This window comes from Lipotes vexillifer, unplaced genomic scaffold (genome assembly GCF_000442215.2).
Source record: "Lipotes vexillifer unplaced genomic scaffold, Lipotes_vexillifer_v1.1 scaffold515, whole genome shotgun sequence".
In the NCBI taxonomy this organism is placed as follows: domain Eukaryota; kingdom Metazoa; phylum Chordata; class Mammalia; order Artiodactyla; family Lipotidae; genus Lipotes; species Lipotes vexillifer.
In genome coordinates, this window is record NW_006772017.1 from 262485 (window position 1) to 287527 (window position 25043).

Sequence of the window (25043 nt, forward strand, 5' to 3'; positions counted from 1 at the left end):
CTATCTTCTCTATTGAATCTTAGGATTCAATCAGTGATGTTTTGGAAGTATATTTATACTGTTTCTCCCAGCATCTTTTCAGCACGGTCTTAACCAGCATGTTGGAAAGATCTATATTCTAGTTATCTACTTCTGTGTAACAAACTACCCCAAAACTCACGGGCAAAAAAACCACCACCATTTTATCATGATCACAGATTCTGTGGGTCAGGAACACAGGAAGGGAACAGAGAAAGACAGCTTGTCTCTGTTCCATGATGTCTAGGGCCTCAGGTGGGAAGGCCTAAAAAGCTGGGGATGATTCAGAGGGCTGGGGCTGCAAGAGTTGAACTGCTAGAGGTCCACTTCCAATGAACTGGCTGAGTCCCCCACACATCAGGCCCATCTGGGATGGGGGGCTGGAGCACCTACCCATGGTCTCTCACTGCATGGTGGTTAAATTCTGAGAGGGGACAGAGACAGGGAGCGTTTCAAGAGAGTGAGCAATTCTAAGAGACCCTTTTATGGCCCAGCCTGAGAATTCAGGTAGTGTCACTTCTGCCCTATTCTATCAGTTGAGGGGATCACAAGCCCACTGAGGTTCAAGGGTCATATATCCTCACCACTCGATAGGAGACAATGGGAGAAGAGTTAAAGAATTTGTGGCCTGTTTTTGGTTTGTTTTTAACCACCACAGTCTACTACTGAAGAGAGTGCTGAGGAAAGCAACTTGCTTTCTCTGCTCCCTCTCAGTTATGCTTCTGGCTAAGGTGATGATACAGGAGATGGAGTAAGGCGGCCATGGGGCTAAGCCTGGTGAGGGGCAGAAGTATTAAGGATGACTCATAAGTTTTTGACTTGAGAGTCTGGATGAATGGTGGTGCTCTTCATGAAGACAGAGGACAATGGAATGGGTTTGGAGGGAAAGGTCACACATCTGGTCTTATAAGTACTGAGTCTGAGATGCCTGTGATACCACCAGGTGGAAATACTGAATAAGCAGCAAAATATTCAGTAGTGATCTGGGATGGAGATTAAATCGGGACTTACTGGCATATAGACAGATGGTAATTGAGGTCTTGGGCTTCGTTTTCTGAATGGTCTATTCTTGTCCTGAGATCAAAATGGTATTCTATTAAACAATTTACAAGCTTAATAGTGATGCTTCATCTCTCAGGCAAATAAACTGCCTTTTAAGATGCTTTGCTGCGATAGCTGACAGTGAGTGACCTGGAGTACCACTAAATGGTGTACAAATTCAATTTAAACATTTATCAAATAAAAACATTCACCAACCATACCCACTCTAAACTTGAGGGCCTGCTTAATCGAAAGGGATATTATACACACTTAGCTTTCTCAGTCACCAAGGGCTTTTCTGCCTTCTTCATATCTGTATCAACCTCTGCTTTCTCAACTTTGCATATCTAATATAATATTCCTATATTTGATTTCTAATAAGCTTACTTCACAATACATTTTCTGTTTTTTCTTTTAAATAAAAACATTTTTTGGATTAAAAAAATATAGACAGCATTATTTCTTAAATGTGGTAGTGGGCACGTAGGTGTTTTATTTTATTTTCAGTCTTTAAACTGTATATATCTGTCATATACACTCTTTTGTATGCTTGATATATTTCATAATAAAAAAAACATTTAAACCATACTCAATAGCTTTTAAATCTGAATAAATGCAACAGTTTTATTTGCAAGGAATGACTTAAGACTGTGTCTACTTTATGAAAAAAGGATGTTAGTAAAATTATAGGTATTTATTATCACCACCACCAGCATCTTTGAAGTCTTGGATATGTGAGTGATACAAGCTTGAAGAGATGCCCGGCAAACAATAAAACATGACATGGCATGTTTTATTAGCTCGTTAATACATGCCTTGGGTACAATGAGAGAGACAGGTTGTGAGTAAATGTACCAGTGAAATATAGCCCAGAGTATCTTAATGCTTTTATACTGTACTCACTGTTTCACTTTCAAACCTCTTAAAATAGGTTTTCTTTTAAAGGTAGTTTTTACATGTATATATACTTGGGATATTTTTTACTTCAAAGAAAGGAAAATGAAATTTTCCTATTTCTAACCTATAAAAGAAAATTTTCAGTATGAGCTCCATTCCACTTTAATAAGGTTAATTAGCTTCTTTGAACTCAAATGCACTTATTTCCTTTCTCTAGTCAACCTCCCCTGGCCACCTTCATCCATTTTTACGGGAATAGTCTGCAAAGCTCTGAATTTTCCATCACTATCCCGTGCTTCTGTTTGCACACTGCACAATAATGTCTCCATATAAAACACAGTAGTCCTCTCTGGCTGCTGAGGATTGACTGCCATCATGAACAACATGGTATAAATCCTAACCAGGGAGTGCATGACCAACCAACTACTTCAGTGGAAACAAAGGATCACTGATGACCTTCATCCTGGGAAGGAAGCCAACAGTGCCTTAGACAGAAATTTGGGAAAAACTTGCTAAAATGTACAAAACCACACTTGATGTCATCTTTGAATTTGACTTAAAAAAACCCATTTTGGTAGTGGCAAGGCACCTGGCTTCAGCATGATTTACAATTCATGAAGCCAAACACAGACTTGCAAGACATGGTCTTTATGAGAAGGAAAAGATCTCAAGAAAACAGTGAAAAGAACACAAAAACAGACTGAAGAAAGTTGGTGCTGGCAAAAAGAAGGTGCAGATTTTGCAATGACTTTATTTGTGGTGATTAGGCATATTTTTCATAAGAGAATTAATAAACTATGGAAACTTAAGGAAAAGCACAAAAAAACCCCACTGTAGGTGCTTTGTGAACAGTCTTGACATGGATTTCCTGAAATTCCAAATACCAAACCTCTGCTCTCTCCAGCCAGGGGGCAGTTGGCATTCCAGTTACTAAGTGGGTCCTAGCCCTGGAAGGCAAGGCTTCGGTACTCAGGCTAGAAGCCTCCAATTAGCTCCTCAAATCAGAACCCTAATTAAGGGCTTGGCCTAGACCTTCAGGTTCCCATGGATTCTCTGACTCCATCTGACTCCAGTTCACTCGTGGTAAAGCTACCCCCAGACTCAGTTGATTCAAACAATAATCATTTATTATTGCTCATGTGTCTGTGGACCAGCTGGGATTCAGCTAATCTAGATTGGTGGCTCTGCTTCTCACTGCATGTCTCTGGGTTGGGTGGAGAGGTTCTGCTCCAAGTGCCTCCCATTCTTCTTGGACCAGCAGTCTAGCCAGGACATGTTTTTCTCATGGTGATGGGAGAGGCCCAAGAGACCCTCCTATTAGCCAAAGCAAATCAAATGGCTAAGCTCAGGGTTAAAGGGAATATAAGAACACCCTGTTCACATGCATCACAATTATATGGCAAAGGACATGGATGAGTATATTATCTACTGCTGCATAATAAATTACCCCAAACGTAGTGGCTTAAAACAATAATAGGGGCTTCCCTGGTGGCACAGTGGTTGAGAGTCCGCCTGCCGATGCAGGGGACATGGGTTTGAGCCCCAGTCCGGGAAGATGGCACATGCCGTGGAGCGGCTGGGCCCGTGAGACACGGCCGCTGAGCCTGCGCGTCCGGAGCCTGTGCTCCGCAACGGGAGAGGCCACAATAGTGAGAGGCCTGTGTACCGCAAAAAAAAACCCAAAAAACAATAATAAACTTTCATTGTGTTTCACAATTGCTTTGGGTCAGGAATTCAGAAGTGGCTCAGCTGGGTGTTTCTAGCTTGGGGCTTCTCATGAAAGCCTAGAAATGCTATATTTTGCAGACAAAGAGACTGAAATGAACCTGTACAAATACCCTATATTTCTAATTATTGTCTATCACTTTTTTTTTTTCCTTTGCAGCCATATCAATAAGGGAAACACTCTTTAATGAGGTATATAGTTGTGGACTCTGATGATTGTAAAGTAGCCTCAAATAGCCTCCTTATTCCTTTTAGGGATGAAGTTTTTTTTTTCCCCTGCACAGTCATGCTGTTTTTTTGCCAGTGACTCATCTGTCCATTTTATCTCTCATGAAACACACACACGCACACACAGAACACACTATGAACAGTATTTCATAAATCACCACAGGTACTAGTACCAAGCATGTAAATATAGGTAAAAAGCAGATTGGGACATTGATATCAAGGTAACAGTAGTGGTTTTTTTTTTGAATTACACACATGTCTATACCTAATAAATACTTTTTTTCTATTTATTTATTTATTTTTATACAGCAGGTTCTTATTAGTCATCCATTTTATACACATCAGTGTATACGTGTCAATCCCAATCTCCCAATTCACCCCACCACGATCCCCACCCCCCCGCGGCTTTACCCCCTTGGTGTCCATACGTTTGTTCTCTACATCCGTGTCTCAATTTCTGCCCTGCAAACTGGTTCATCTGTACCATTTTTCTAGGTTCCACATATATGCGTTAATATATGATATTTGTTTTTCTCTTTCTGACTTACTTCACTCTGTATGACAGTCTCTAGATCCATCCACGTCTCAACAAACGACCCAATTTCGTTCCTTATTATGGCTAAGTAATATTCCATTGTATGTATATACCACATCTTCTTTCTCCATTCGTCTGTCAGTGGGCATTTAGGCTGCTTCCATGACCTGGCTATTGTAAATAGTGCTGCAATGAACGTTGGGGGTGCATGTGCCTTTTTGAATTGTGGTTTTCTCTGGGTATATGCCCAGTAGTGGGATTGCTGGGTCATATGGTAATTCTATTTTTAGTTCTTTAAGGAACCTCCATACTGTTCTCCATAGTGGCTGTATCAATTTACATTCCCACCAACAGTGCAAGAGGGTTCCCTTTTCTCCACACCCTCTCCAGCATTCGTTGTTTGTAGATTTTCTAATGATGCCCATTCTAACTGGTGTGAGGTGATACCTCATTGTACTTTTGATCTGCCTTTCTCTAATAATTAGTGATGCTGAGCAGCTTTTCATGTGCTTCTTGGCCATCTGTATGTCTTCTTTGGAGAAATGTCTATTTAGGTCTTCTGCCCATTTTTGGATTGGGTTGTTTGGTTTTTTTTTAATATTGAGCTGTGTGAGCTGTTTATATATTTTGGGGATTAATCCTTTGTCTGTTGATTCGTTTGCAAATATTTTCTCCCATTCTGAGGGTTGTCTTTTCATCTTGTTTATGGTTTCCTTTGCTGTGCAAAAGCTTTTAAGTTTCATTAGGTCCCATTTGTTTATTTTTGTTTTTATTTCCATTTCTCTAGGAGGTGGATCAAAAAAGATCTTGCTGTGATTTATGTCAAAGAGTGTTCTTCCTATGTTTTCCTCTAAGAGTTTTATAGTGTCTGGTCTTATATTTAGGTCTCCAATCCATTTTGAGTTTATTTTTGTGTATGGTGTTAGGGAGTCTTCTAACTTCATTCTTTTACATGTAGCTGTCCAGTTTTCCCAGCAGCACTTATTGAAGAGACTGTCTTTTCTCCATTGTATATCCTTGCCTCCTTTGTCATAGATTAGTTGACCAAAGGTGCGTGGGTTTACCTCCGGGCTTTCTATCTTGTTCCATTGATCTATGTTTCTGTTTTTGTGCCAGTACCATATTGTCTTGATTACTGTAGCTCTGTAGCATAGTCTGAAGTCAGGGAGACTGATTCCTCCAGCTCCGTTTTTTTCCCTCAAGACTGCTTTGGCTATTTGGGGTCCTTTGTGTCTCCATACAAATTGTAAGATTTTTTGTTCTAGTTCCATAAAAAATGCCATTGGTAATTTGATAGGGATTGCACTGAATCTGTACATTGCTTTGGGTAGTATAGTCATTTTCACAATATTGATGCTTTCAATCCAAGAACATGGTATATCTCTCCATCTGTTGGTATCATTTTTAATTTCTTTCATCAGTGTCTTATAGTTTCCTGCATACAGGTCTTTTGTCTCCTTAGGTAGGTTTACTCCAGGTATTTTATTCTTTTTGTTGCAATGGTAAATGGGAGTGTTTCCATAATTTCTCTTTCAGATTTTTCTTCATTAGTGTATAGGAATGCAAGAGATTTCTGTGCATTAATTTTGTATCCTGCAACTTTACCAAATTCATTGATTAGCTCAAGTAGTTTTCTGGTCGGTGTTGAATTTTGTCAAAAGGTTTTTCTGCATCTATTGATATGATCATATGGTTTTTATTCTTCAATTTGTTAATATGGTGTATCACATTGATTGATTTGTGTATATTGAAGAATCCTTGCATCCCTGGGATAAATCCCACTTGATCATGGTGTATGATCCTTTTAATGTGTTGTTGGATTCTGTTTGCTAGTATTTTGTTGAGGATTTTTGCATATATATTCGTCAGTGATATTGGTCTGTAATTTTCTTTTTTTGTAGTATCTTTGTCTGGTTTTGGTATCAGGGTGATGGTGGCCTCCTAGAATGAGTTTGGGAGTGTTCCTTCCTCTGCAATTTTTTGTAGCAGTTTGAGAAGGATGGGTATTAGCTCTTCTCTAAATGTTAGATAGAATTCACCTGTGAAGCCATCTGGTCCTGGACTTTTGTCTGTTGGAAGATTGTTAATCACAGTCTCAATTTCAGTGCTTGTGATTGGTCTGTTTATATTTTCTATTTCTTCCTGGTTCAGTCTCGGAAGGTTGTGCTCTTCTAAGAATTTGTCCATTTCTTCCAGGTTGTCTATTTTATTGGCATAGAGTTGCTTGTAGTAGTCTCTTAGGATGCTTTGTATTTCTGCGGTGTCTGTTGTAACTTCTTTTTCATTTCTAATCTTATTGACTTGAGTCCTCTCCCTCTTTTTCTTGATGAGTCTGGCTAAAGGTTTATCAACTTTGTTTATCTTCTCAAAGAACAAGCTTTTAGTTGTATTGATCTTTGCTATTGTTTTCTTTGTTTCTATTTATTTCTGCTCTGATCTTTATGATTTCTTTCCTTCTGCTAACTTTGGGTTTTGTTTGTTCTTCTTTCTCTAGTTCCTTTAGGTGTAAGTTTAGATTGTTTACTTGAAATTTTTCTTGTTTCTTGAGGTAGGCTTGTATAGCTATAAACTTCCCTCTTATAACTGCTTTTGCTGCAAGCCATAGGCTTTGGATCATCGTTTTCATTGTCATTTGTCTCTAGGTATTTTTTGATTTCCTCTGATTTCTTCCGTGATCTCTTGGTTTTTAGTAACATAGTGTTTAGCCTCCATGTGTTTGTGTTTTTTACGTTTTTTCCCCTGTAATTCATTTCTAATCTCATAGCATTGTGGTCAGAAAAGATGCTTGGTATGATTTCAATTTTCTTAAATTTACTGAGGCTTGATTTGTGACCCGAGATATGATCTATCCTGGAGAATGTTCCATGCACATTTGAGAAGAAAGTGTAATCTGCTGTTTTTGGATGGAATGTCCTATAAATATCAATTAAATCTATCTGGTCTATTGTGTCATTTAAAGCTTCTGTTTCCTTATTTATTTTCATTTTGGATGATCTGTCCATTGGTGTAAGTGAGGTGTTAAAGTCCTCCACTATTATTGTGTTACTGTCGATTTCCTCTTTTAGAGCTGTTAGCAGTTGCCTTACGTATTGAGGTGCTCCTATGTTGGGTGCATATATATTTATAATTGTTATATCTTCTTCTTGGATTGATCCCTTGATCATTATGTAGTGTCCTTCCTTGTCTCTTATAACATTCTTTATTTTAAAGTCTATTTTACCTGATATGAGTATTGCTGCTCAAGCTTTCTTTGATTTCCATATGCATGGAATATCGTTTTCCATCCCCTCATTTTCAGTCTGTATGTGTCCCTAGGTCTGAAGTGGGTCTCTTGTAGACAGCATATATATGGGTCTTGTTTTTGTATCCATTCAGCAAGCCTGTGTCTTTTGGTTGGAGCATTTAATCCATTCACATTTAAGGTAATTATCGATATGTATGTTCCTATGACCATTTTCTTAATTGTTTTGGGTTTGTTTTTGTAGGTACTTTTCTTCTCTTGTGTTTCCCACTTAGAGAAGTTCCTTTAGCATTTGTTGTAGAGCTGGTCTGGTGGTGCTGAATTCTCTTAGTTTTTGCTGCTCTGTAAAGCTTTTGATTTCTCCATTGAATCAGAATGAGATCCTTGTTGGGTAGAGTAATCTTGGTTGTAGATTCTTGCCTTTCATCACTTTAAATATATCATGCCACTCCCTTCTGGCTTGTAGAGTTTCTGCTGAGAAATCAGCTGTTGACCTTATGAGAGTTCCCTTGTATGATATTTGTCATTTTTCCCTTGCTGCTTTCAATAATTTTTCTTTGTCTTTAATTTTTCCCAGTTTGATTACTATGTGTCTTGGTGTGTTTCTCCTTGGGTTTATCCTGTATGGGACTTGCTGTGCTTCCTGGACTTGGGTGGCTATTTCATTTCCCATGTTAAGGAAGTTTTCGACTATAATCTCTGCAAATATTTTCTCAGTTCCTCTCTCTGTCTTCTCCTTCTGGGACCCCTATAATGCGAATGTTGTTACCTTTAATGTTGTCCCAGAGGTCCCTTAGGCTGTCTTCATTTCTTTTCATTCTTTTTTCTTTCTTCTGTTCTGCAGCAGTGAATTCCACCATTCTGTCTTCCAGGTCAGTTATCTGTTCTTCTGCCTCAGTTATTCTGCTATTGATTCCTTCTAGTTCAGTTTTCATTTTAGTTATTGTATTGTGCATCTCTGTTTGTTTGTTCTTTAATTCTTCTAGGTCTTTGTTAAACATTTCTTGGTCTTTGTTAAACATTTCTTGCATCTCCTCGATCTTTGCCTCCATTCTTTTTCCGAGGTCCTGGATCATCTTCACTATCATTATTCTGAATTCTTTTTCTGGAAGGTTGCCTATCTCCACTTCATTTAGTTGTTTTTCTGGGGTTTTATCTTGTTCCTTCATCTGGTACATAGCCCTCTTCCTTTTCATCTTGTCTATCTTTCTGTGAATGTGGTTTTTGTTCCACAGGCTGCAGAACTGTAGTTCTTCCTGTTTCTGCTGTCTGCCCTCTGGTGGATGAGGCTATCTAAAAAGCTTGTGCAGGTTTCCTGATGGGAGGGACTGGTGGTGGGTAGAGCTGGGTGTTGCTTTGGTGGGCAGAGCTCAGTAAAACTTTAATATGCTTGACTGCTGATGGGTGGGGCTGGGTTCCCTCCCTGTTGGTTGTTTGGCCTGAGGCAACCCAATACTGGAGCCTACCTGGGCTCTTTGGTAGGGCTAATGGCAGACTCTGGGAGGGTGCATGCCAAGGAATACTTCCCAGAACTTCTGCTGCCAGTGTTCTTGTCCCCATGGTGAGCTACAGCCAACCCCTGCCTCTGCAGGAGACCCTCCAACACTAGCAGGTAGGTCTGGTTCAGTCTCCCCTGGGTTCAGTGCTCCTTCCCTGGGTCCCGATGTGCACACTACTTTGTGTGTGCCCTCCAAGAGTGGAGTCTCTGTTTCCCCCAGTCCTGTCAAAGTCCTGCAATCAAATCCCAATAGCCTTCAAAGTCTGATTCTCTAGGAATTCCTCCTCCCGTTGCCAGACCCCAGGTTGGGAAGCCTGATGTGGGGCTCAGAACCTTCACTCCAGTGGGTGGACTTCTGTGGTATAATTGTTCTCCAGTCTGTGAGTCACGCACCCAGCAGTTATGGGATTTGATTTTACTGTGATTGCGCCCCTCCTACCGTCTCATTGTGGCTTCTCCTTTGTCTTTGGATGTGGGGTATCTTTTTCTGGTGAATTCCAGTGTCTTCCTGTCGATGATTGTCCAGCAGCTAGTTGTGATTCTGGTGTTCTCACAAGAGGGTGTGAGAGCACGTCCTTCTACTCCGCCACCTTGGTTCAGGCTCGTCTATCACTTTTTAAAACATACTTTTGTGCAATGCATTTTATGGGAAAATGCTGTTTAGAGAGTTCTTAGCACCAAAATGAAGTCTGTGATGTGTAAGGAACAGGTTAAAAGATGGTGAACGTTGACTTAATTCCACGAAATACATAGCAAGAGAGTAATAAAAGAGGAGACATAAATTGTAAATCACTTTAAAAGTTGAGAGATAGGATACCTGTGGAATTCCTGGGCCCTTGCCCTATGCTTGTTTCCACTGCCAACAGTCTTGTCTGTTGCTTCACACCTGTGTTATTTCAACACTCTTCCAGCTGATACCTCTGCTTCTAATTCCTCTGGCTTCCCTATTCACAGCTTCTACAATAATCTTTATCAAAGATCTTCTCTTTGTGTAAGATTCTATGGTACTTTCCTTCTACTTACTATTTTAAATCCAAACTCCCCAATACAAATATTCAAGATCTATCCATTGATTCCTTTTAAAATTATCACCCATCCCTAGCAAATGCCCTTTGCTCCATATCTGACTATAGCTTTGTCTCTATCTCAGCTCTCAATACACATGCTCCAGATTTGTCTAGCACAGCTGTTAGTGCATAATAGGTACTCATTAACATCTGTTGAATAAGCAGACCTAGAAAATAACTAGGTAACCCTAAAACAAAGTTATAAGTTTCTCTTCTCAGTTTTATTTGAACCTGTGTTCAAAGCACCTTCATGATTGAGTCACATATATTGTCATAATACCTGTCTGCCTTTCTAACCTTACCTCCAATCACTCTTTTGTTCATCTACCATGTTTCAGCTGAGTGGGCCTTCTATTTTTTGGATACATTAAGCTGGTTCCTCTCTCAGGACCTTGCCTGAGTTGCTTGCTGCTTTTTTTACTCAGATCTCAGCTTAGAAGTTATTTCCTCAGGACTTTCAAGAACATCCACTCCAAAGTAACTCACTTAATCCTTCACTATCACTTCTCCCTATTCAATTCTATGTTGTGCAGTATCAGTTATTTCTCTTGTTCATTTATTTATGTGATTAATTGTTTATAGTTGGCCTCTCCACTAGGATGTAAGCTCCATGAGAACAAAGATGTCTTATTCACTGAGCTCTTATACCACTAATGTCTGCCACATGGCAGATGCTCAAAGAATATGTTAAATGAATGAATAAACAAATCTGACCTCCCAGACAATGCTCTGATTCCAACAAACCTCAACAACTTCTCCTAATTCTACTATACCTTCTAAGACTCAACTGAAAAGAAAATTAGCTCCTCCAAGAAGCTTCCCCTGAAATACTTCTATTTATTCTTCATGTTGCATGTTCGCCTAAATATTTAGCCTGTATCATATAATTTGACATGTGGTCTTATGGGTAAACTGCTATCCAGTGGTTTCATGCACGCTTTTCTTCTGACCTATAAGTATCATCAGATCCCTGAGAGAAGGTTTGTGTTTTTTGATGTAGCTTTGTTTTCAGTGCTCTGGTAGTACTCAGTGTGTTGTTGTAGATAGAGAAGCAATTCAATACAAGTTTATTAATAAGCACTTTATCAAAATGGCCTAATTCAACGCTATGGCTAAATGCAGAATTCATGATAACAAACAAGTCAACCAGAATCCAATGAGAAACACTTTATCTAGATTTCCAAAATTCAATCTCTTTATTATGTGAAAGTATCAGGAGACAGAATCTTACTCTCCCAGTTTTCCATCACAAGAAATATCTTCACGGCGATATGAATTACTACATATCCTCTGATTTCTGAGTAGATGCTGGTAGAATGCACTGTTTGCAATTTTATATTGAAGGTACTATTCACTATGTTCGCCAATATCCCTTACATAGGGGTCCATCACATATATCCCTATTTGTTTAAGTTTAGGAGAAAATTTCTGTATAAAAATTATTTGTAGCATTAGTCATCAAATAATAAATTCAGAACACGACATATTTCTCTTTCAGTCTTAGCTGGGAAGAAGTAGTGTCAAATTCAAAATCCACTTACAGTGCATCCTGGTAGTACTGATCGCCATATCTACCTCCTTTGTATTCTCCATTCTATTTTTATTTTTCTAAACTTTTTTGTTTCTTTGTCTACCAAAACTCATTTACCTATAAGTTTACAAAGAGAATTTCCCACATGGCCTCTCTGGAGCTCTTGACTCTCTCTTTCATCTAGAGAGTCTGCCAGCAGCTCAACATTAATCTGATATCAACTAAACTCATTCACTTCTCTTTATAACCTACTCTCTTTTATGTGAAATCTACCATCATTTTTCTGGTCAACCAGGTGAAAAACATTGGAACCACTGTTGATTTCTTATTTTCATGGATGAAGTACCCAACAGACACACTAAAATAAGTATTTTAGGGTACCAACACCCTGAAATTTATAGGCGGAAAATTTTATACTTGTTATTTTTTAAAAAGTTATTGTAATGTACACTAAAAAATAAAATTATGAAGACTGGCGCTTCCAGCAAAATGGAGCAATAGGATTTCTCACACCTGAAACAATTAAAATATTGCACAAAATATATGAAACAAGAGCTTTTAAGTCATTTAAAATCAGTCAACAGAGGACAGTGATCTCTGAGAGACAGGAAATAAATGAGTCTTACAATTGTTCCAGCTTACTGCCTGGAGAGAATGCCAGGTTGCACTAGAGCCTTAATAGTTTCCTTGAGTTGAGGAGATGGACCTGGATGTCTAGAGAGCACAAAGGGGTTTGAGTTAGGCGCCAGAGTTCACAGGAGAGTACTCAAGAAAAGAGAGCTGCACAGAGCTCTGGAGGGGTATAGGGTCTCTTGAAAGTCTTTAGCTGAGTACTCCCAGTGCATGGGTGCAAAGAAACTACCAGAGTCTGGGGAAAGAATCATTCAGAACATATGGAGGGAACAATCCCTAGAGCTCACACAAGGCTGGGAATAGTTCCTGTTCCCACCAGATGGAGTGGGAAAACTCATAATGCACAGGGTATCAGTAAAGTACTCAGAAGGGTTTGCCTTAGCAGTGGGGAAAATTAGCCCTAGACTAAATGCCACTCTGGTCCTGAGTAACAAAGCTTAAAGGTAAGACCTGAAAGGATCAAACTGTTTCCAGTAATTTAACTGCATTCCAGAAGAAAGCTCAAGAATATGTATAGAGACACAAAAATATCTAGCATCCAACAAAATAAAATTCACAGTGTCTGGCACCCAATCAAAAATAACCAAGCATGCAAAAAAAAGAAAAAAAAGGGCAGGAAAATACAATGCATAATGAAGAATAAAATCAGTCAATTGAAATCAACTTAGAAATGACACAGATGATAGAGTTAGTAGATAGGGATATTAAAACAGTTTTCATAACTGTATTCCATATGGTCTAGGAGAGCTAGAAGAAACATTGAGTATGTTAAGTAGAAACATGGAAGATATAAATTGGTGAACTTGAATGCACACCAACAGAAATTATCCAAAATGAAATGCAGAGAGAAAAATATGGGAAAAAATAAAAGACTACAGCACAGTGGGCTCTGTGATAACTTCAAGCAGCCTGGTGTCCCTGTGATAGAGGAGAAAGGAGGAAAGATCAAAAAAATATTTAAAGAAATAATGACCAAAATTTTTCAAAATTTGATAAAAACAATAAAGTCACAGATCCAAGAAGCTCAATGAATCACAAGCACAAGAAACATGAAAAAAAAAAAAAATGACACTAAGGCATCAGAATCCAATTGCTCAAAACCAGTGGTAAAAAGAAAATCAGAAAAACAGCCAGAGAAATTTAGACATGCTATGTACAGAGGAACAAAGATAAGAATAACAGCAGCTTTCTTGATGGAAACAATGTAAGTGAAAAGACCATGAAGCAATATCTTTAAAAAATTGAAAGGAAAAAATAATCAATCTTGAGTTCTATATCCAGTGAATATACCTTTCAAAAGCAAGGTTGAAATAAAGACTTTTTCAGACACACAAAAGTTGAAAGAATTAATCACCAGCAGGCCTGCACTATAAGCAATGTTAAAAGAAATCTTTTAGGAAGAAATAAAAAAATACCACAAGGAAATTTGGATCAACATAAAGAAATGAAAAGCACTGAAGATATTAACCATGTGGGTAAATATAAAAGACTTAAAAAATGAAATCACTTGAAAATATAATTGAATGTTTAAAGCAAAAATAATAATTTATTGTGGGATTTTTAATATATATGGAAGTAAAATGTGTGACAGTGATAACACAAAACCTGAGAGGGAAGAAACAGAAATAAACTTTTGTAAGGTTCTTATACTATAAGTAAAGGTATACTATCACTTGAAGGTAGACTGTGATAAGTTAAAGATATATATATTATAAACTCAATAGCAACCACTAAAAAAATGCATCAAAGATTTATAGTTAATAAGTTAAAAAAGGAGAAAAAATAGCATCATGTAAAATAATCTAAGAGAAGGCAGAAAAAGAAGAAAAAAGAAGAAAGAAAAAATGAGACAAATAATAAATAAATAACAAAATGGTATTATAGATTTAAACTGAACCATACTAATAAATGCATCTGGTGTAAATGATCTAAATACACAAATTAAAAGGTAGAGATTGTCATACTGGATAAAAGAGAAAAATCCTGCATACAAGAAGCCCATATTAAATATAAAAAAAGTAAAAGGATGGAAATATATATATATATATATATATATATATATATATATATACCATGATAATTTTAATCAAAAGAAGGCTAGAGTTGTTATATTAATATCAGATAAAGTACATATTGAAAAAAATATAAAGAATATTACCAGAGATTACAAAGGTCAGTTAACAATAAAGGGATGAATCGTCAAGATAACATAATGATCCTAAAGATAACATATTAATCCTAAAGGTTAATGTACCTAAGGTAAAGCTTCAAGATATACGAAGGAAAAACTGATAGAACTGCAGGAAGAAATAGAAAAATCCACAGTCACAGTCAGAGACTTTAACACCTTTCTCTCAGTAACTGACAGAATAAGCAGAAAGAAAATAATAACAAATATAAAAGACTTTAATGATACTATCAAATTGACTTAATTGGTATTTATAGAACACTAAGAAATAATAGCAGAATACATATTCTTTTTTTTTAACATCTTTATTGGAGTATAATTGCTTTACAATGGTGTGTTAGTTTCTGCTTTATATAAAAGTGAATCAGTTATACAGATACATATATCCCCATAGCCCCACCCTCTTGCGTTTCCCTCCCTCCCACCCTCCCTATCCCACCCGTCTAGGTGGTCACAAAGCACCGAGCTGATCTCCCGGTGCTATGCAGCTGCTTCCCACTAGCTGCCTATTTTACATTTGGTAGTGTACATATGTCCATGCCACTCTCTCACTTTGTCCCAGCTTACCCTTCCCTCTCCCCGTATCCTCAAGTCCATTCTCTAGTAGGTCTGTGTCTTTATTCCTGTCTTGCCCCTAGGTTCTTCAGAACCTTTTTTTTTTTTTTAGATTCCATATATACGTGTTAGCATATGGTATTTGTTTTTCTCTTTCTGATTTACTTCACTCTGTATGACAGACTCTAGGTCCATCCACCTCACTACAAATAACTCAATTTCGTTTCTTTTTATGGCTGAGTAATATTCCATTGTATGTATGTGCCACATCTTCTTTATCCATTAATCTGTTGATGGACACTTAGGTTGCTTCCATGTCCTGGCTATTGTAAACAGAGCTGCAATGAACATTGTGGTACATGACTCTTTTTGAATTATGGTTTTCTCAGAGTATAATGCCCAGTGGTGGGACTGCTGGGTCGTATGGCAGTTCTATTTTTAGTTTTTAAGGAAACTCCATACTGTTCTCCATAGTGGCTGTATCAATTTACATTCCCACCAACAGTGCAAGAGGGTTCCCTTTTCTCCACACCCTCTCCAGCATTTATTGTTTGTAGATTTTTTGATGATGGCCCTTCTGACTGGTGTGAGATGATATTTCATTGTACTTTTGATCTGCATTTCTCTAATGATTAATGATGTTGAGCATTCGTTCATGTGTTTGTTGACAATCTGTATATCTTCTTTGGAGAAACGTATATTTAGGTCTTCTACCCATTTTTGGATTGGGTTGTTCGTTTTTTTGATACTGAGCTGCATGAACTGCTTGTAAATTTTGGAGATTAATCCTTTGTCAGTTGCTTCATTTGCAAATATTTTCGCCCATTCTGAGGGCTGTCTTTTAGTCTTGTTTATGGTTTCCTTTGCTGTGCAAAAGCTTTTAAGTTTCATTAGGTCCCGTTTGTTTATTTTTATTTCCATTTCTCTAGGAGGTGGGTCAGAAAGGATCTTGCTGTGAAGTATGTCATGGAGTGTTGTGCCTATGTTTTCCTCTAAGAGTTTTATAGTGTCTGGCCTTACATTTAGGTCTTTAATCCATTTTTAGTTTATTTTTGTTTATGGTGTTAGGGAGTGTTCTGATTTCATTATTTTACATGTAGCTGTCCAGTTTTCCCAGCACCACTTATTGAAGAGGCTGTCTTTTCTCCACTGTATATTCTTGCCTCCTTTATCAAAGATAAGGTGACCATATGTGCGTGGGTTTATCTCTGGGCTTTCTGTCCATACCATCTTGATTTCTGTAGCTTTGTAGTATAGTCTGAAGTCAGGGAGCCTGATTCCTCCAGCTCCGTTTTTCTTTCTCAAGATTGCTTTGGCTATTTGGGGTCTTTTGTGTTTCCATACAAATTGTGAAATTTTTTGTTCTGGTTCTGTGAAAAATGCCATTGGTAGTTTGATAGGGATTGCACTGAATCTGTAGATTGCTTTGGGTAGTAGAGTCATTTTCACAATGTTGATTCTTCCAATCCAAGAACATGGTATATCTCTCTACATGTTTGTAGCATCTTTAATTTCCTTCATTAGTGTCTTATAGTTTTCTGCATACAGGTCTTTTGTCTCCTTAGGTAGGTTTATTCCCAGGTATTTTATTCTTTTTGTTGCAGTGGTAAATGGGAGTGTTTCCTTAATTTCACTTTCAGATTCTTCATCATTAGTGTATAGGAATGCAAGAGATTTCTGTGCATTAATTTTGTATCCTGCTACTTTACCAAATTCATTGATTAGCTCTACTAGTTTTCTGTTGGCATCTTTAGGATTCTCTATGTATAGTATCATGTCATCTACATATTCTTTTTAAGTGAATATAAAACATTTACCGGGATAGTTCATATCTGGGCCATAAAACAACTCTCAATAAATTTAAAATAATTCAAACCATATAAAATGTTCCTGGGGCTTCCCTGGTGGCACAGTGGTTGAGAGTCCGCCTGCCGATGCAGGGGACATGGGTTCGTGCCCCGGTCCGGGAAGATCCCACATGCTGAGGAGTGGCTAGGCCCATGAGCCATGGCCGCTGATCCTGAGCGTCTGGAGCCTGTGCTCCGCAACAGGAGAGGCCGCAACAGTGAGAGGCCCGCGTACCGCAAAAAAAAAAAAAAAAAAAAAAAAAATGCTACCTAGTCACAATGGTATTATAAATCAATAACAGAAAGACATCTGTAAAATTCCCAAATATTTGGAAACTAAATAACAAACTGTAAAATAATCCATGAGTCTAAGGAAGAGAAAAGAGAAATTAGTAAGTGGCTTGAACTGAACGGAAATGAAAAACAACATAATGGAAATTTGTGGGATGCCACTAAAGTAGCACTTAGATGGAAATTCATTGTACTAAATACCATATTAGAAAAGAAATCAGAGTTCAAATACATGATTTCAGCTTAAAAGAATAAAAAAAGAAGAGTAAATAAAACCAAAGCAATCAAAAGAAAAGAGATTGTAAAAATCAAAGTGGAAAATCAATGTAAAAGAAAGGAGAAAAAATAAAGTCAATGAAGCCAAAAGCTGATGCTCTGAAATCAATAATATTGTTAAGCCTCTAGGAAAATTAGAGAGAAGATACAAATTACCAGTATCAGAAATGAGAGAAGTGACATTACTGCAAATTCTACAGATATTAAAAGGATAATATGGGAATATTATGAAGAACTTTAGGCTAATAAATTTGACAACTTAAATTAAATAGTGTTTCATTGCAGTGAACAAACTACCAAAATCTACACACGAAGAAATACATAACCTAAATAGTATGATACTTTTAAGCAACTGAATTTGTAGTAGGAAAAAAAAACAACAAAAAACTTTCCCATAAAGAAACATCCAGATGGTTTCATTAGTGCATTCTATCAAATATGTAAGGAAGAAACAGTACAAATTCTACAAAAAATCTTTCAAAAAATCAGAGGTAATACTTCCCAATTCATTTTGAGGCCAGCATTATCTTGATATTGACAAAAGACAAAGATATTACAAAGAACTGAAAATAACACACCTTATTCCTCACGAATAAAAATGTAAACATTAACAAAATTTTAGAGTATCAAATCCAACAATACAGAAAAGGGTGACTGCATCCTGATCAAGTGAGGTTTATTCCAGGAATGCAAGGCTGATTTAACATTTGAAAATCAATCAATAAAGTCACCATATTAACAGACTAAAAAAGAAAATCCCCAAAGAGAAGAAAACTAAATATATATATATATATATATATATATATATATATATATATAACATCACCTCAGTAGCTCCAGAAATTAAAATGGTCAAAACCTAACATTAATTTCTGGTAAAAAACCCTCAGGAAATTAAGAATATAAGGGAACATATTCACTAATCAGGAGCCTCTATCAAAACCAAAACCAAAACCAAAACCAAAACCTGCAGCTAACATCATACTTAAATAGTGGTCAAATATTGAATGTTTTCTTCCTAGCATCAGGAGGAAAGCAAGGGTGTCTATTCTCACCACTTCAACATTATACTGGAGGGTCTAGTTGTTGGATCTGGGATTTGCTTTTATCATACATACATACAACTAGTGAGTTAGTCTGTTACTGTTTTGCTGTTTTGTGGATGTTAACAGAAGACATAAGACTCCTGGTTCAGAGATAAAGGACTTTATTATTTATGGCACGGGAAGAAGCATGTGCATTAGCATATTTGTGTTGGTTACCCTTTACCCCAAATCCTGCAGGGGCAATGCAATGGACTCAGACGGATGCTATGCCTTCATTGGATTTATGTTACAGCTAACGACACTGAGTTTGGGGGATCCACTGCTTTTGCAGCAAGGAGTGATATATATATATTTATTATCTTGATTGTGATGATAGCTTCACTGGTGCACACATATATCAAAACATATCAGATAGTGTACTTTAAATATTTGCAGCTTACTTACATCAATAAAACTGTCAGAAAAATGAGAAAAATCTTCCATTCCAAGCACTCTAGGCCTTTCTATATCATTAATTTAAGAAATATTTTTGGGCTACTACTAATGTGCTAGGCACTGTGCTGATATTGGGAATACCATGGTAAACAAAATCCTTCCTCCCGTGGAGTTTATATTCTTGTAGGAGGAGACTGAAAGTAAACGATAAAAACATCAGATGGTGGCTACTGTGATTAAGATAAAGAGAATTAAGTAGGGTGGCTACTTTAGATTGGGGGTGGGTCATCTCTCTGAGAAGATGATACCGATGTAGAGAGATGAATGTCAAGAAGGGGCCAACCACGTGGAAGTGGAAGAGCACCTCTGACCTTCGTCGTTATTTTGGCTTTCTAACTGCTCTCCTTTCCCTCCAATCTCCTGTAAGCCACGCTGAATTAACTTCCCCAAAGGTTAATATGATCATGTAATTACTGTGTTTAAAAACCTTCATTCTCTCTCTTATCTCAATTACTAAAAAGGATATTAGCTCTACATTCCAGCATTATGAGTCTTCTTGCATACGACAAAACCTACTTTTCCAGTCTTCTCACTATTCCTTTACTCTAACATGGAGAAAGCCTTGATCTTACGTATGGTTCCCTACTTTTGATCATGCTGTTTCTTCTGCTTGAAATGCCATCTTCTCCTCAAGGATGCCATCAGTAGACATCCTTCCTATCCTTAAATGTCTGTCTCAAATATCACATTCTCCTTAATATCTTTTCTGATTTTCCCAGCCAGATGTAATTTTTGTTCACAATTCCCTCCTGTTATGTTTCTCAATGGGAAAAACTCAGCTTGCTCACTTTTTTATTATATTTTAGATGATGGCATAGGGCTTTGCAGATAGGAGATAATCCATAACTTCCTAGTGGACTGAATTATCTTATTTTTGTTTTACTTGAAAGCTGCATGAGAGCCAAAAAAAAAAAAAAGATAAACATAAAGATAAAACAGGGACTTCCCGTGGAGGTCCAGTGGTTAAGACTTCGCCTTCCAGTGCAGGGGGTGCAGGTTCAATCCCTGGTCAGAGAGCTAAGATCATACATGCCTCACGGCCAAAAAACCAAAACATAAGACAGAAGCAATATTGTAACAAATTCAATAAAGACTTTAAAAATGGTCCACATAGGAACTTCCCTGGTAGTGCAGTGGTTAAGAATCTGCCTGCCAATGCAGGGGACACGGGTTCGATCCCTGGTCCAGGAAGATCCCACATGCCGTGGAGCAACAAAGTCCGTGCGCCACAACTACTGAGCCCACGCGCCTAGAGCCTGTGCTCCGCAACGAAAAGCCACCACAATGAGAAGCCCGCACACCGCAATGAAGAGGAGCCCCTGCTCGCTGCAACTAGAGAAATCCTGCGCACAGCAATGAAGACCCAATGCAGCCATAATTAACAAATAAATAAATGAATAAATAAATTTATTTAAAAAAATGGTCCACATAAAAAAAATCTTTAAAAAAAGAGAAAGATAAAACAAATAAGTGGATAGAAGTTATCTTGCCCCACAAAAACAATGATATTCCTCATAAGAGAATAATCTACTGGAAATATAATGTGTTTAGAAAAAAATAGAATGGATCTTCACAATTTCAGTGACTCTGTTAAAATCAGTTCTTTTCCAGGACAACTGGATTCTCTTTAAAACCCTCTGACTTTCCTGAGACTGGGACCAAGCTAACATGAGCAGAACCTCTGAAAATAGGGAAGAAGCCTGCTGTTATCCATCTCAACACCAACATGAGTAGAAGACACATGCCTTACAGAGTACCTTGATTAGATTCCTAAGGAGGGAGCAGGAGTGGATGGGAAATAAACAATAAAAAATCAGAAAAAGAGTATGTTGGGATCCCCAAGATCACCCCCAGGTTTGATGGTTTGTGAGGAGGATACACAGGACTTAGCATATAGTTGAACTCACAGGTGTAGTTTATTACAGCAAAAGGATACAAAGTAAAACCAGCAAAGGAAAAAGATGCAGAGATGAAGTCTGGAGGAAACCAGGTGTAAGCTTCTAAGAATCCTTCCTCTACCAGTGGAGTCACACAGGATGTGATAAATTCCTCCAAGAATTACCATGTATGAGAACATATGTGAAATGCTGTCTAGCAGGGATATTCACTGGAGGCTCAGTTTTCAGAGTTTTTGTTGGAATTGGTGATGTAGGCAACTTCTGCTTAGCATGTACCAAAATTCCAGACTCCCAGAAGGAAAGCAGGTGATCAGTATAAATAACATTATTTGCACAGACAATTTAGGTACAGTGAACTGCCCTTGTCAGTTAGAGAATGGTGGAAACATCCCTAAAATCCAAGGGCCAACCTTACAAGCAGTTTTTCTAAGGACAGTAGTCCTTTTCTGCATAGGGATATATTGAAAATATTCTTACTTTAAAAAAATTATTTTTTTTATTTTTTGCGGTACGCGGGCCTCTCACTGCTGTGGCCTCTCCCGCTGCAGAGCACAGGCTCCGGAAGCGCAGGCTCAGCGGCCATGGCTCATGGGCCCAACCGCTCCGCGGCATGTGGGATCTTCCCGGCCCGGAGAACGAACCTGTGTCTCCTGCATCGGCAGGCGGACTCTCAACCACTGCGCCACCAGGGAAGCCCTATTCTTACTTTTTTAATTCAAGGATCTCACTTTCAGATTTTTTTTTAGCACATAGTATGAAATAGAGCAAAGTTATATACACTAAAATGTTCATCACAATATTGTTTAAATTGGTAAAAAAAAAAAAAAACGCAAGGTAAGTGTCCAAAAACTGTGGATTGGTTCAGTAAATTATAGTACAGTAGTATGAAGAAATATTAAACAGCCATTAAATATTTTTGAAGACTTTTAGTAACAGAATGACTATCCTGGAGAGTAAATCAGGATGAAAAATTATATGTACAATAATAACTCAAAAATGGGAGAAATATAGAATGAACTCTAGAAGGAAATACACTAGAATGTAATCATGATTCATTTCTGGGGGATGGCTTATATAAAATAATTTTTATTTTCCTCTTGACCTTTTCTGTACTTTCAATTTTTATTTAATGAACATGTATTTACTTTTCTAATTAGAAAACAAGTTATAATAATAAGATAATTGTGTTAAAAAGATTTGAGATATAATGGCCTATGGATTCAAAGCAAATTTTGCTAAAATGTAAAATATTTAGCATGCACAGTAATACAAATAAAATGACTAGGGAACTCTTAGGATGGCAAACGACCATTTAAAGTCATTTTTTCTATCTGATGTGCTTCTTTCTTCAATTAGCTAACAAAAAAAAGAAAAAGCAGGTAAAGTGAAGGGAGATATAAACACTAAAGAAAGCACAATGGCTAATTTTTATTTCAAGGAAGAAATGGTTCGCAAACTAGCAAATGGAAAAATAAAAATGTTATTTTTCAATGGACAGAACAAGGATGAATTTCCTAAATAACACTGAATCCCAATTTACGTACAATCTGTTAAGTATTACTAACATAAGTCACATAAATTTTCATAGTTTTAAGGAGGATTAGGAAATTACAAACTTCTGGAAAAGGTGATTTCTAACATATTCAGTTACAATTCCCCTCCATTTGCTTTAATGCATCTACCCTAGTCACAGAGATACTACTCCACAGAAAGCTATTTTTATACTACCCAGCTTCTCCATCACTGTATTAAGTAGCCATATAGAAAACAGAACACTATTGTATCCTCTTATCCCTGGAGAGATGAAATGGTTTGCAGCTTATTTTAAATCACAAAGCAATTCTTTTGTGTACTGAATTGGCCCCAGGCTACGGAGGTTGTGCAACTCACTTCCCACATGACCTCCACTTGTGGCTGCTTCCCAATCTTGTCAGAACATGAAAACCTTGAAGGCACTCCATGTGGGGGGCAGTGCTCTCTCTGTCTCTGAAATGATTCCTGGGCCAAGTTAGAAAAACCAGATTCTGAACAGCCACTGTAATGGCAAGCACACGCAGAAGGGGAAAAAAAAAAGCTCAGAATTTTTCTGGTTAGGAAGGGAAATGTGGTTAACCTAAATTGGACCTAAAGAGCAAATGCAGGCATCAAGAAGCACTCCCACTGCTTCAGTTCAACTATGCATTTTTGTTTCCGTTATAAAAAAAGAACAGCTCTTTAAATGTTTTGGCTATATTCAGAAATGTAACTGCTTAAAAAAGTTCTCAAGTGTTTGAAAGGGCTGTGTTTGGGAAGGTGGTGGGGAAAGAGGGCAGATGACAAAGCATTGCTAGAGTTTTTTGAGTAAAACTTAAATTAGATAATCAAAGCCAGCAACTGGTGCTTGCTAAGTGATGGTTCATGTATGATCAACAGTCCTTCAAAGACTTTGCTGCTGCCTCTCTTCTCTTTCCCAGAAAGAAAGAGATTATATAGGACTTGGAGTCAAAAAACCTGGGTTCAGATCATGTCACTGTCAAACATGCATTAACAATTTCCAGACACTAGGCTTTCTTGGCATTTGTCATCTCTGAATTTTAGGCTCTTCCTCTATAAAATGGGTACCACCCTTTTCATAGGTGATTATGTAGAAAGTATAAGCAAACTGTGAAGTGCAAAGCATTTTTATTGTTGTTGCTAGTAGGTCTGCTTGAAATATAAAAAGTACTTAACAAATGTTCACAAAATTATTAATAAACTGGAGTAATTATAGTGGACAAATGGTAAGAGTGAATAAGTCAAGAACCTTAAAATCAACAATAACACTTTCACTTAAAACTTAACAGATATTTAACTATAAAACATTAATATCTTATATGGAACTAAACTGAACACCTTAGAAATATCCCGGGGGGAAAACAATGCTTCAGCTGCCAGAAGAGGTCACTGTAATCATCATATATTGTAGGATCTCAGGTATGGCAGAGGCATGCTAGCAAATCAGGTTTCATTAAGGTTACAGAGGCAGTGAATGAGAGGTTAAGAGCCTGAGGTCTGAAGTTCAATCTCAACTAACAAGTTGTATGACTATGGGCACATTACTTAATCTTTTCTAAGCCTCAGTTTTCACAGACGTAAAACGGGGAGAGCAGCAGTCTCTGCTAGCGGGATTACTGTGAAGACTTTAAGGAAGAAACAGGTGAATTACTTACCACAGTGTTATTTGCTTACCTACCATCATCTTCATTATACTATATACAAGGGGTCTTTTTATGAGTGGAACTAGACCAGGAGTCCTCCATTTTACAATCTCCTATTAACCTTCAGCCATGTTAAGAGAACTATGGTATGTTTTTGTTTTGTTTTGTTTGTTTTTTGCGGTACGCGGGCCTCTCACTGTTGTGGCCTCTCCCGTTGCGGAGCACAGGCTCCGGACGCGCAGGCTCAGCGGCCATGGCTCACGGGCCCAGCCGCTCTGCGGCATGTGGGATCTTCCCGGACCGGGGCACGAACCCGTGTCCCCTGCATCGGCAGGCGTACTCTCAACCACTGTGCCACCAGGGAAGCCCTATGGTATGTTTTTGAAAAACACAGCAAAGGGGGTCTACTGTGGTCATATACCCTGCCAGGTCCTCACACAGCACTATGCTGCTTAGGTGAAGTTCGATATGCCTGCCAGGAACTATGGTTCCCTGAACCAAATGACAGCAGATGTTCAAGGTATAATTCTTCATATTTCACTAACCACTCTCTGAACCATCCAGAATCCCTGGGTTATACTTTTAAATTTTAAATTTCATATCCAAGTTGCTCATGCCCTATGTTTCACTTCCAGTAAAATTTGTCTTTCTTTTTTCACATGGAAATGTCAAAAAGCTTAAGATGTGCATACATGCATATTTTTTTCTAATTTGCAGTGAGTGAAATCTTGCTAATGCAGAAGCTTAAGAAGTTAGAATAATGAAACACTAATATAGGAGTCCCTTATAATATTTTATAACATGTTAACTGATGGTGGTGGTCAATGAAGCAATTGCTTCACATTTAATATCCTGCT

At 37.7% G+C, this 25043-nt stretch overlaps 1 protein-coding gene across 1 annotated transcript in view; it reads right to left on the reverse strand.

Moving 5' to 3' along the window:
- PDSS2 (decaprenyl diphosphate synthase subunit 2) overlaps positions 1-25043 on the reverse strand; it is a 258188-nt gene that overhangs the window by 56861 nt on the left and 176284 nt on the right. The window lies entirely within an intron of this gene.